The 11,050-nt window shown below is 40.4% G+C and overlaps 1 pseudogene; it reads left to right on the forward strand.

Moving 5' to 3' along the window:
• The first annotated feature begins 956 nt into the window (after positions 1-956).
• On the forward strand, positions 957-1,896 carry LOC131823118 (olfactory receptor-like protein OLF4; annotated as a pseudogene).
• Positions 1,897-11,050: the final 9,154 nt, after the last annotated feature.

The following is an 11,050-nucleotide window of genomic DNA, read 5'->3' on the forward strand; positions in this document are numbered from 1 at the left end:
GTGTGTGTGTGTGCATGAGTGTGTGTGTGTGTGCGGTCCATGATGAGTGACAGCGTTCCTCAGAGCAGGAATACACAGGCTCCTTTATCACAAGGTTACCCTTATAATACACAGGCTGAACTCAATCAACAGATGATATGAAGGAACGATGTTCAATTGACAGGACACTATTGTAACTGGATTCATAAAGAGCAAGAGGTACATAGTGTGGATGAGGAAGTCCCTGTGCCTTGAACTTTAAGCAGCTATAAGGCTACGTGACTCTACAGAATTAACTGCCACCATCAGTCATCACTCTCCTTTATGACCAATCACCTCGAAACACTGGCTTCCCCCTGAGCTTTGATTTTCTGACAGAAGCAGGTGCTCAGCACCTTTTAACTGACTGTTCCCTCTGCCAGGAAGACCTCCTGTATTCCACCCTCTCTTTCTTGAGGTCTTTATTCAAATGTTACCTTCTTAGCCAGTCTTGCCTGAACACCCACCATAACACCCCACCCATTGTCTCCTTTAAACTGCTTCTGTTTTTGTTTTTGTTTTTGTTTTCATGGCATCTGTCCCCGTCTCATGATTAATTAGTCTTTACATTTGCTTCTATCATATCCCCATCCTTGAATTATAGGGACTATTGCTATTCTGCACCCTCTACTTGATGACTAGGAATTTTTCAAACAGTTTCAACATTCTAGATTTACTAAGCTGTGTGATATAATTTCTTATTAAAATTTTATAATACCTGACCTGTTGGGGAACAGGGCAATCTTATGTTTGGATGGAAATTCTTAATCAGAGAGGAACTGAGGTTCCTCTCAAGGGACCCAGATCCATTCACAAAATATTGAAATTAATTCCCTTACTGGAAAATATAATTTGTAGCTTTTCCACAATGTAAGCAATGCTCAATTCTGTGAAAATTAATTTTGTTATTTCCCCTGTAGTGGTAGTCAGCTCCAACAATGGATCCAGGAAACAATACAGGAATGTCAAAATTTCTTCTTCTTGGATTTTCAGAGGACCCAGAACTGCAGCCCCTCATATTTGGGCTTTTCCTCTCCATGTACCTGATCACTCTGTTTGGAAACCTGCTGCTCATCCTGGCTGTAAGCTCTGACTCCCACCTCCACACCCCCATGTACTTCTTCCTGGTGAACCTGTCCTTTGCAGACACCTGTTTCACCTCCACCACCATCCCCAAGATGCTGAGGAACATCCAGACACAGAGCAAAGTGATTACTTACGAAGGCTGCCTCAGCCAGATGTTTTTTTTTCATATTCTTTTCAGGATTAGATGTCTTTCTCCTGACTGTAATGGCTTATGACCGCTTTGTGGCCATCTGTCACCCCCTCCAATACTTGGTCATCATGAACCCCTGGCTCTGTGGACTACTAGTTCTAGTGACTTGGGGGATAAGTTTCCTGCATTCCTTGTTAGAAACCTTAATGCTACTGCAGTTGTCCTTCTGCATAGAGGTGGAAATCCCCCACTTTTTCTGTGAACTCAATCAGATGATCCAACTTGCATGTTCTGACACCTTTCTCAATAATATGGTGATGTATTTTTCAGCTATGTTGCTGGGTGGTGCTCCCCTGGCTGGGATCCTTTACTCTTATGGTAAGATAGTTTCCTCAATAAGTGGAATTTCATCAGCTCAGGGCAAGTATAAAGCATTTTCCACCTGTACATCTCACCTCTCAGTTGTTTCCTTATTTTACTGTACAAGCCTAGGAGTGTACCTTAGTTCTGCTGCTACCCAGAGCTCCCATTCTAGTGCAGTAGCCTCAGTGATGTACACAGTGGTCACACCCATGCTGAACCCCTTCATCTACAGCCTGAGGAACAAAGACATAAAGAGGGCTCTGATCAGATTCTCTGGGATGGCAGCTCTAAAAGGGTGAAACATCTTGGGGCTAAAGAAATTCCTGGGCCCAAAACCTTTGAGTCAGAAGTTGTGAATTTTTATCATGAGGGTGGAAGTAGAGCTTGTTTCCTTATTTATTTGGTAGACTTTCTTTGTTTGTGATTTGATTTCTCATACAGTATATGTCACTTATTTTATTGTTTTTTATTTTCCGCATAAGAGTGTTCATTATTTTTGCACCACACCCAGTGCTCCATGCAATCCGTGCCCTCAATAGTACCCACTACCTGGTATCCCGGGCTCCCACCCCCCACCCCTTCAAAACCCTCAGATTGTTTTTCAGAGTCCATAGTCTCTCATGGTTCACCTCCCCTTCCAATTCCTCCCAACTCCCTTCTCCTCTCTAACTCACCATGTCCTCTATGCTATGTGTTATGCTCCACAAATAAGTGAAACCATTTGATAATTGACTCTATCTGCTTGATGTAACTTATTTTATTAAGCTTTGTGATATCTCTGATATCCAAGTGATTTTCCCTTTGTCATTTTCCTATGACTCAATGTCATTTCTAGGCTTGAATGTGAAGAATTGGACATTGTCTCTTATTCAAAGGGTTACAGAAAGGTTTTAAAAATAATTTCTTCTCAAATAAAATATAGCATAGTGATTATTTTTTTCTTTTAATTTACTGAATACCACTCCATGGGAAAGGTGGTCTTAGTCACCACAGCTATTTATTTATTTATTTTTCAGCATGACAGTATTCATTATTTTTAAACTACACCCAATCCTCCCTTCTCCTATCTCCCCATGTCCTCCATGATATTTGTTATGCTCCATAAATAAGTGAAACCATATGATAATTGACTCTCTCTGTTTGACTGATTTCACTCAGCATAATCTCTTCCAGTCCCGTCCATGTTGCTACAAAAGTTGGGTATTCGTCCTTTCTGAAGGAGGCATAATACTCCATAGTGTATATGAACCACATCTTCCTTATCAATTCGTCCGTTGAAGGGCATCTTGGTTCTTTCCACAGTTTGGCGACCATAGCTATTGCTGCTATACACATTGGAGTACAGATGGCTATTCTTTTCATTACATCTGTATCTTTGGAGTAAATACCCAGGAGTGCAATTGCAGGGTCATAGGGAAGCTCTACTTTTAATTTCTTGAGGAATCTCCACACTGTTCTCCAAAGAGGCTGCACCAACTTGCATTCCCACCAACAGTGGAAGAGGGTTCCCCTTTCTCCACATCCTCTCCAACACGTGTTGTTTCCTGTCTTGCTAATATTGGCCATTCTAACTGGTGTAAGGTGATATCTCAATGTGGTTTTAATTTGAATCTCCCTGATGGCTAGTGATGATGAACATTTTTCCATGTGTCTGATAGCCATTTGTAGGTCTTGTTTGGAGAAGTGTCTGTTCATATCTTCTGCCCATTTTTTTATATGATTGCCTGATTTGTGTGTGTTGAGTTTGAGGAGTTCTTTTTTTTTTTTAAGATTTTATTTATTTATTTGTTGGAGAAAGAGAGAAAGAGAGAGAGAGCACAGGCAGACAGAGTGGCAGGCAGAGTCAGAGGGAGAAGCAGACTCCCTGCGGAACAAGAAGCCCAATGTGGGACTTGATCCCAGGACGCTGGGATCATTACCTGAGCCGAAGGCAGCTGCTTAACCAACTGAGCCACCCAGGCGTCCCGAGGAGTTCTTTATAGATCCTGGATATCAACCTTTTGTCTGTATTGTCATTTGCAAATATCTTCTCCCATTCCGTGGGTTGCCTCTTTGTTTTGTTGACTGTTTCCTTTGCTGTGCAGAAGCTTTTGATTTTGATGAAGTCCCAAAAGTTCATCTTCGCTTTTGTTTCCTTTGCCTTTGGAGACATATCTTGAAAGAAGTTGCTGTGGCTGATATCGAAGAGATTACTGCCTATGTTCTCCTCTACGATTCTGATGGATTCCTGTCTCACACTGAGGTCATTTATCCATTTTGAGTTTATTTTTGTGTACGGTGTAAGAGAATGGTCGAGTTTCATTCTTCTACATATAGCTGCCCAGTTTTCCCAGCACCATTTATTGAAGAGGCTGTCTTTTTTCCACTGTATATTTTTTCCTGTTTTGTTGAAGATGATTTGCCCATAGAGTTCAGGTTCCATATCTGGGCTCTCTTCTCTGTTCCACTGGTCTACGTGTCTGTTTTTATACCAGTACCATGCGGTCTTGGTGATCACAGCTTTGTAGTAAAGCTTGAAATCAGGTAACGTGATGCCCCCTGTTTTATTTTTGTTTTTCAACATTTCCTTAGTGATTCAGGGTCTCTTCTGATTCCATACAAATTTTTAGATTATTTGCTCCAGCTCTTTGAAGAATACCGGTGGAATTTTGATCAGAATGGCATTAAAAGTATATATTGCTCTAGGCAGTATAGACATTTTAACAATGTTTATTCTTCCGATCCAAGAGCATGGAATGGTCTTCCATCTTTTTGTGTCTTCTTTAATTTCTTTCATGAGTGTTCTGTAGTTCCTCGAGTACAGATCCTTTACCTCCTTGGTTAGGTTTGTTCCCAGGTATCTTATGGTTCTTGGTGCTATAGTAAATGGAATCAATTCTCTAATTTCCCTTTCTGTATTTTCCTTATTAGTGTATAAGAAAGCCACTGATTTCTGTACATTGACTTTGTATCCTGCCATGTTTCTGAATTGCTGTATGAGTTCTAGTAGTTTGGGGGTGGAGTCTTTTGGGTTTTCCATATAAAGAATCATGTCATCTGCAAAGAGAGAGAGTTTGACTTCTTCATTATGAATTTGGGTACATTTTATTTCTCTTTGTTGTCTCTTTGGTAACTACCAAAAAAAAAAAAAAAAGAAAATTATTGGTTTATTCACTTATGTATTTATAATGCTAAAAATAGAAGTGAACACGGAAGTCAGAAATACAAGTTTCAACCTTAACAAGTAAATCATAATAAGGGAAACCCAAACATGTGGAGGATGGGAAGCATAAAAGTAGAACATGAAACCAAGGATCTTTGCAATTAACTAGAGTAGAAAAGTCAAGTGGTAGTTGTGGAGGGATAGACAGTGAAGTGAAGATGAGTCTTTTCATGTTTATATGGAACATGCTAAATATATTTCAATACTAAAGAGAAAATCCAGACAAAAGAATTCTCCCTGCATCATCTATGCAGGAGCAGTACATAAAACATACATATCACAGTACCTCCTCTCTCGAGTGTTCAAATAAAATTTTTACATGTATTAAGATAGCGGAGAAGTAGCAGGCTGCGACTAGTTCAGCTAGCAGGAGATCAGCTAGATAGCTTATCTAAAGATTGCAAATGCCTGCAAATCCATCGTCAGATCAAAGAGAAGAACAGCAATTCTAGAAACAAAAAAACCAACCACGTTCTGAAAGGTAGGACTGGTGGAGAAGTGAATCCAAAGCGAAGGGAAGATAGACCCCGGGGGGAGGGGCTGGGTCCCGGCAAGCGGTGGAGCAATGGAGCACAAAATCAGGACTTTAAAAAGTCTGTTCTGCTGAGAGACATCACTCCAGAGGCTAAACCAGGGCGAATCCCACACGAGGTCAACGTGGCCTCAGGTCCCACAGGGTCACAGAAGGATCGGGGGTGTCTGAGTGTCGCAGAGCTTGCGGGATTGGAACAGGAAAGCCGGCTACAGAGACAGAGATGACAGTAAGCTCGCAGCAGCTCGGGATTACCTTGAACCGGTCGCAGGCTCGGTGAGCTCAGAACGCAGCTGGAGGTTAGGCAGACTGGAGTTACTGGGCGCTGTTCTCTGAGTGCACACTGAGGAGTGGGGCCCTGGGCTCTCAGCTCCTCTGGGTGGAGACCAGAAGGCCACCATTTGTATTCTCATCCTCCGGAACTCTATGGAAAGCGCTCAGGGAACAGAAGCTTCTGAAAGCAAACCCGAGTGAATGACTCAAACAGGCCCCCAGGTAGGGGCGGTGCAATTCCGCCTGGGGCAAAGACACTTGAGAATAACTACACCAGGCCCCTCCCCCAGATGATCAACAAGAAATCCAGCCAAGACCAAGTTCACCTACCAAGGAGTGCGGTTTCAATACCAAGAAGAGCAGCAGAATTCCAGAGGAGGAGAAAGCAAAGAACGGAACTCATGGCTTTCTCCCTGTGATTTTTTTTTAGTCTTGCAGTTCATTTAAATTTTTCTTTTTCATTTTTTTTCTCTTTTTTTGCTATTTTTTTTACTTTTACCCTTTTCCTTTTAAACGTTTTTTAACTAGTTTATCTAATATATATATATTTTTTTTCTTTTTACTTTTCTTTATTCGTTTTCTTTTTTTAATTCTTTTCTTTTTTTCTTTTTTTTCCCCCTTTCCTTCTTTTTGAACCTCTTTTTATCCACTTTCTCCCCCCTCACGATTTGGGATCTCTTCTGATTTGATTAAAGCATATTTTCCTGGGGTTGTTGCCACACTTTTAGTATTTTACTTGCTCCTTCATATACCCTTATCTGGACAAAATGACAAGGCGGAAAAACTCACCACAAAAAAAAGAACAAGAGGCAGTACCAAAGGCTAGGGACCTAATCAATACAGACATTGGTAATATGTCAGATCTAGAGTACAGAATGACAGTTCTCAAGGTTCTAGATAGGCTCGGAAAAGGCATGGAAGATGTTAGAGAAACCCTCTCAGGAGATATAAAAGCCCTTTCTGGAGAAATAAAAGAACTAAAATCTAACCGAGGTGAGATCAAAAAAGCTATTAATGAGGTGCAATTAAAATAGGAGGCTCTCACTGCTAGAATAAATGAGGCAGAAGAAAGAATTAGAGATATAGAAGACCAAATGACAGAGAATAAAGAAGCTGAACAAAAGAGGGACAAACAGCTACTGGACCACGAGGGGAGAATTCGAGAGATTGTGACACCATAAGATGAAACAACATTAGAATAATTGGGATTCCAGAAGAAGAAGAAAGAGAGAGGAGAGCAGAAGGTATACTGGAAAGAATTACTGGTGATAATTTCCCCAATATGGCAAAGGGAACGAGCATCAAAATTCAGGAGGTTCAGAGAATGCCCCTCAAAATCAATAAGAATAGGCCCACACCCCGTCACCTAATAGTAAAATTTACAAGTCTCAGTGACAAAGATAAAATCCTGAAAGCAGCCCGGGAAAAGAAGCCTGTAACATACAAGGGTAAAAATATTAGATGGCAGCTGACTTATCCACAGAGACCTAGCAGGCCAGAAAGAGCTGGCATGATATTTTCAGAGCACTAAACAAGAAAAACATGCAGCCAAGAATACTATATCCAGCTAGGCTATCATTGAAGGAGAGATTAAAAGCTTCCAGGACAAACAAAAACTGAAAGAATTTGCAAACACTAAACCAGCTCTACAGGAAATATTGAAGGGGATCCTCTAAGCAAAGAGAGAGCCTACAAGTGATAGATCAGAAAGGAACAGAGACAATATACTGTAACAGTCACCCTACAGGCAATACAATGGCACTAAATTCATATCTCTCAATAGTTACCCTGAATGTTAATGGGCTAAATGCCCCAATCAAAAGAAACAGGGTATCAGAATGGATAAAAAAACAAAACCCATCTATATGTTGCCTCCAAGAAACTCATTTTAAGCCCGAAGACACCTCCAGATTTAAAGTGAGGGGGTGGAAAAGAATTTACCATGCTAATGGATATCAGAAGAAAGCAGGAATGGCAATCCTTATACCACATCAATTAGATTTTGAGCCAAAGACTATAATAAGAGATGAGGAAGGACACTATAACATACTCAAAGGGTCTGTCCAACAAGAAGATCTAACAATTTTAAATATCGATGCCCCCAACGTGGGAGCAGCCAACTATATAAACCAATTAATAACAAAATCAAAGAAACACATCAACAATAATACAATAATAGTAGGGGACTTTAACACTCCCCTCACTGAAATGGACAGATCATCCAAGCAAATGATCAACAAGGAAATAAAGGCCATAAATGACACACTGGACCAGATGGACATCACAGATATATTCAGAACATTTCATGCCAAAGCAACAGAATATACATTCTTCTCTAGTGCACATGGAAAATGCTCCAGAATAGATCACATCCTCAGTCCTAAATCAGGACTCAACTGGTATCAAAAGATTGGGATCATTCCCTGCATATTTTCAAACCACAATGCTCTGAATCTAGAACTCAACCACAAGAGGAAGTTTGGAAAGAACCCAAATATATGGAGACTAAACAACATCCTTCTAAAGAATGAATGTGTCAACCGGGAAATTAAAGAAGAATTGAAAAAAATCATGGAAAGAAATGATAATGAAAATACGTTCCAAAATCTGTGAGACACAACAAAGGCAGTCCTGAGAGGAAAATATATAGCAGTACAAGCCTTTCTCAAGAAACAAGAAAGGTCTCAGGTACACAACCTTACCCTACACCTAAAGGAGCTAGAGAAAGAACAAGAAAGAAACCCTAAGCCCAGCAGGAGAAGAGAAATCATAAAGATCAGAGCAGAAATCAATGAAATAGAAACCAAAAAAACAATAGAACAAATCAACGAAAGTAGGAGCTGGTTCTTTGAAAGAATTAATAAAATTGATAAACCCCTGGCCCGACTTATCAAAAAGAAAAGAGAAAGGACCCAAATAAATAAAATCATGAATGAAAGAGGAGAGATCACAACTAATACCAAAGAAATACAAACTATTTTAAGAACATACTATGAGCAACTCTACGCCAACATATTTTACAATCTGGAAGAAATGGATGCATTCCTAGAAACATATAAACTACCACAACTGAACCAGGAATAAATAGAAAGCCTGAACAGACCCATAACCAGTAAGGAGATTGAAAAAGTCATTAAAAATCTCCAAACAAACAAAAGTCCAGGGCCAGATGGCTTCCCGGGGGAATTCTACCAAACATTTAAAGAAGAACTAGTTCCTATTCTCCTGAAACTGTTCCAAAAAATAGAAATGGAAGGAAAACTTCCAAACTATTTTTTTGAGGCCAACATCACCTTGATCCCAAAATCAGACAAGGATCCCATCAAAAAAGAGAGCTATAGACCAATATCCTTGATGAACACAGATGCGAATATTCTCCCCAAAATACTAGCTAATAGGATTCAATAGTACATTAAAAGGATTATTCACCACGACCAAGTGGGATTTATTCCAGGGCTGCAAGGATGGTTCCACATCTGCAAATCAGTCAATGTGATATAAAACATCAATAAAAGAAAGAATAAGAACCATATGATCCTCTCAATAGATGCTGAAAAAGCATGTGACAAAGTACAGCATCCCTTCTTGATCAAAACTCTTCAAAGTGTAGGATAGAGGGCACATACCTCAATATCATCAAAGCCATCTATTAAAAACCCACCACAAATATTATTCTCAATGGAGAAAAACTGAAAGTTTTTCCACTAAGGTCAGGAACACGGCAGGGATGTCCATTATCACCACTGCTATTCAGCATAGTACTAGAGGTCCTAGCCTCAGCAATCAGACAACAAAAGGTAATTAAAGACATCCAAATCGCCAAAGAAGAAGTCAAACTATCACTCTTTGCAGATGATATGATACTATATGTGGAAAACCCAAAAGACTCCACTCCAAAACTGCTAGAACTTGTACAGGATTTCAGTAAAGTGTCAGGATATAAATCAATGTACAGAAATCAGTTGCATTTCTCTACACCAACAGCAAGACAGAAGAAAGAGAAATTAAGGAGTCAATCCCATTTACAATTACACCCAAAACCATAAGATAACTAGGAATAAACCTAACCAAAGAGTCACTGAATCTATACTCAGAAAACTAGAAAGCACTCATGAAAGAAATTGAGGAAGACACAAAAAAATGGAAAAATGTTCCATGCTCCTGGATTGGAAGAATAAATATTGTGAAAATGTCTATGCTACCTAAAGCAATCTACACATTTAATGCAATTCCTATCAAAGTTGTTGGGCACAGCAAAGATGGCGTTGGCCTGCCTTCTCTTCCGGCTAGAAAAGGCGCCACCGTGGCAGTATTGGCGCCAACGTGGCGGTTTCGGTTCCGCATATCTCTGATATTTCCTCCTCTCGCCCAACACACCCTACCCAGTTACTGACTACGTAACCAAACCCCATAGGCTCTCTCCCCGCTGACCTCATTTCCCATCCCCTACCCAATATAAGCTGCAACCCCGCTCAATAAAGTGAGATCCTGCTTCGACAGATCCCCCGAGTCTGGTGTGGTTCGTTAATGCGCCTGGACTCGCGACACTCGCCATCCCGCTCAGCCCAAAGGGGAGCTACCGGCTGGCCCGGACGCTCTCCTCGTGCCTGTCGGCCTGCTAAACCTACCGGAGTCCAACACAAAGTACCATCCATCTTTTTCAAAGAAATGGAACAAATAATTCTAAAATTTATATGGAACCAGAAAAGACCTCGAATAGCCAAAGGGATATTGAAAAAGAAAGCCAACGTTGGTGGCATCACAATTCCGGACTTCAGGCTCTATTACAAAGCTGTCATCATCAAGACAGCATGGTACTGGCACAAAAACAGACACATAGATCAATGGAACAGAATAGAGATCCCAGAAATAGACCCTCAACTTTATGGTCAACTAATCTTCGACAAAACAGGAAGGAATGTCAATGGAAAAAGACGGCCTCTTCAGTAAATGGTGTTGGGAAAATTGGACAGCCACATGCAGAAAAATGAAATTGGACCATTTCCTTACAAAACACACAAAAATAGACTCAAAATGGATGAAGGAACTCAATGTGAGAAAGGAATCCATCAAAATCCTTGAGGAGAACGCAGGCAGCAACCTCTTCAACCTCAGTCGCAGCAACATCTTCCTAGGAACATCGCCAAAGGCAAGAGAAGCAAGGGCAAAAATGAACTATTGGGATTTTATCAAGATCAAAAGCTTTTGCACAGCAAAGGAAACAGTTAACAAAACCAAAAGACAACTGAGAGAATGGGAGAAGATATTTGCAAACATCATATCAGATAAAGGACTAGTGTCCAAAATCTATAAAGAACTTAGCAAACTCAACACCCAAAGAACAAATAATCCAATCAAGAATTGGGCAGAGGACATGAACAGACATTTCTGCAAAGAAGACATTCAGATGGCCTACAGACACATGAAAAAGTGCTCCATATCACTC

The sequence above is a fragment of the Mustela lutreola genome, chromosome 2 (genome assembly GCF_030435805.1).
Source record: "Mustela lutreola isolate mMusLut2 chromosome 2, mMusLut2.pri, whole genome shotgun sequence".
NCBI lineage: Eukaryota > Metazoa > Chordata > Mammalia > Carnivora > Mustelidae > Mustela > Mustela lutreola.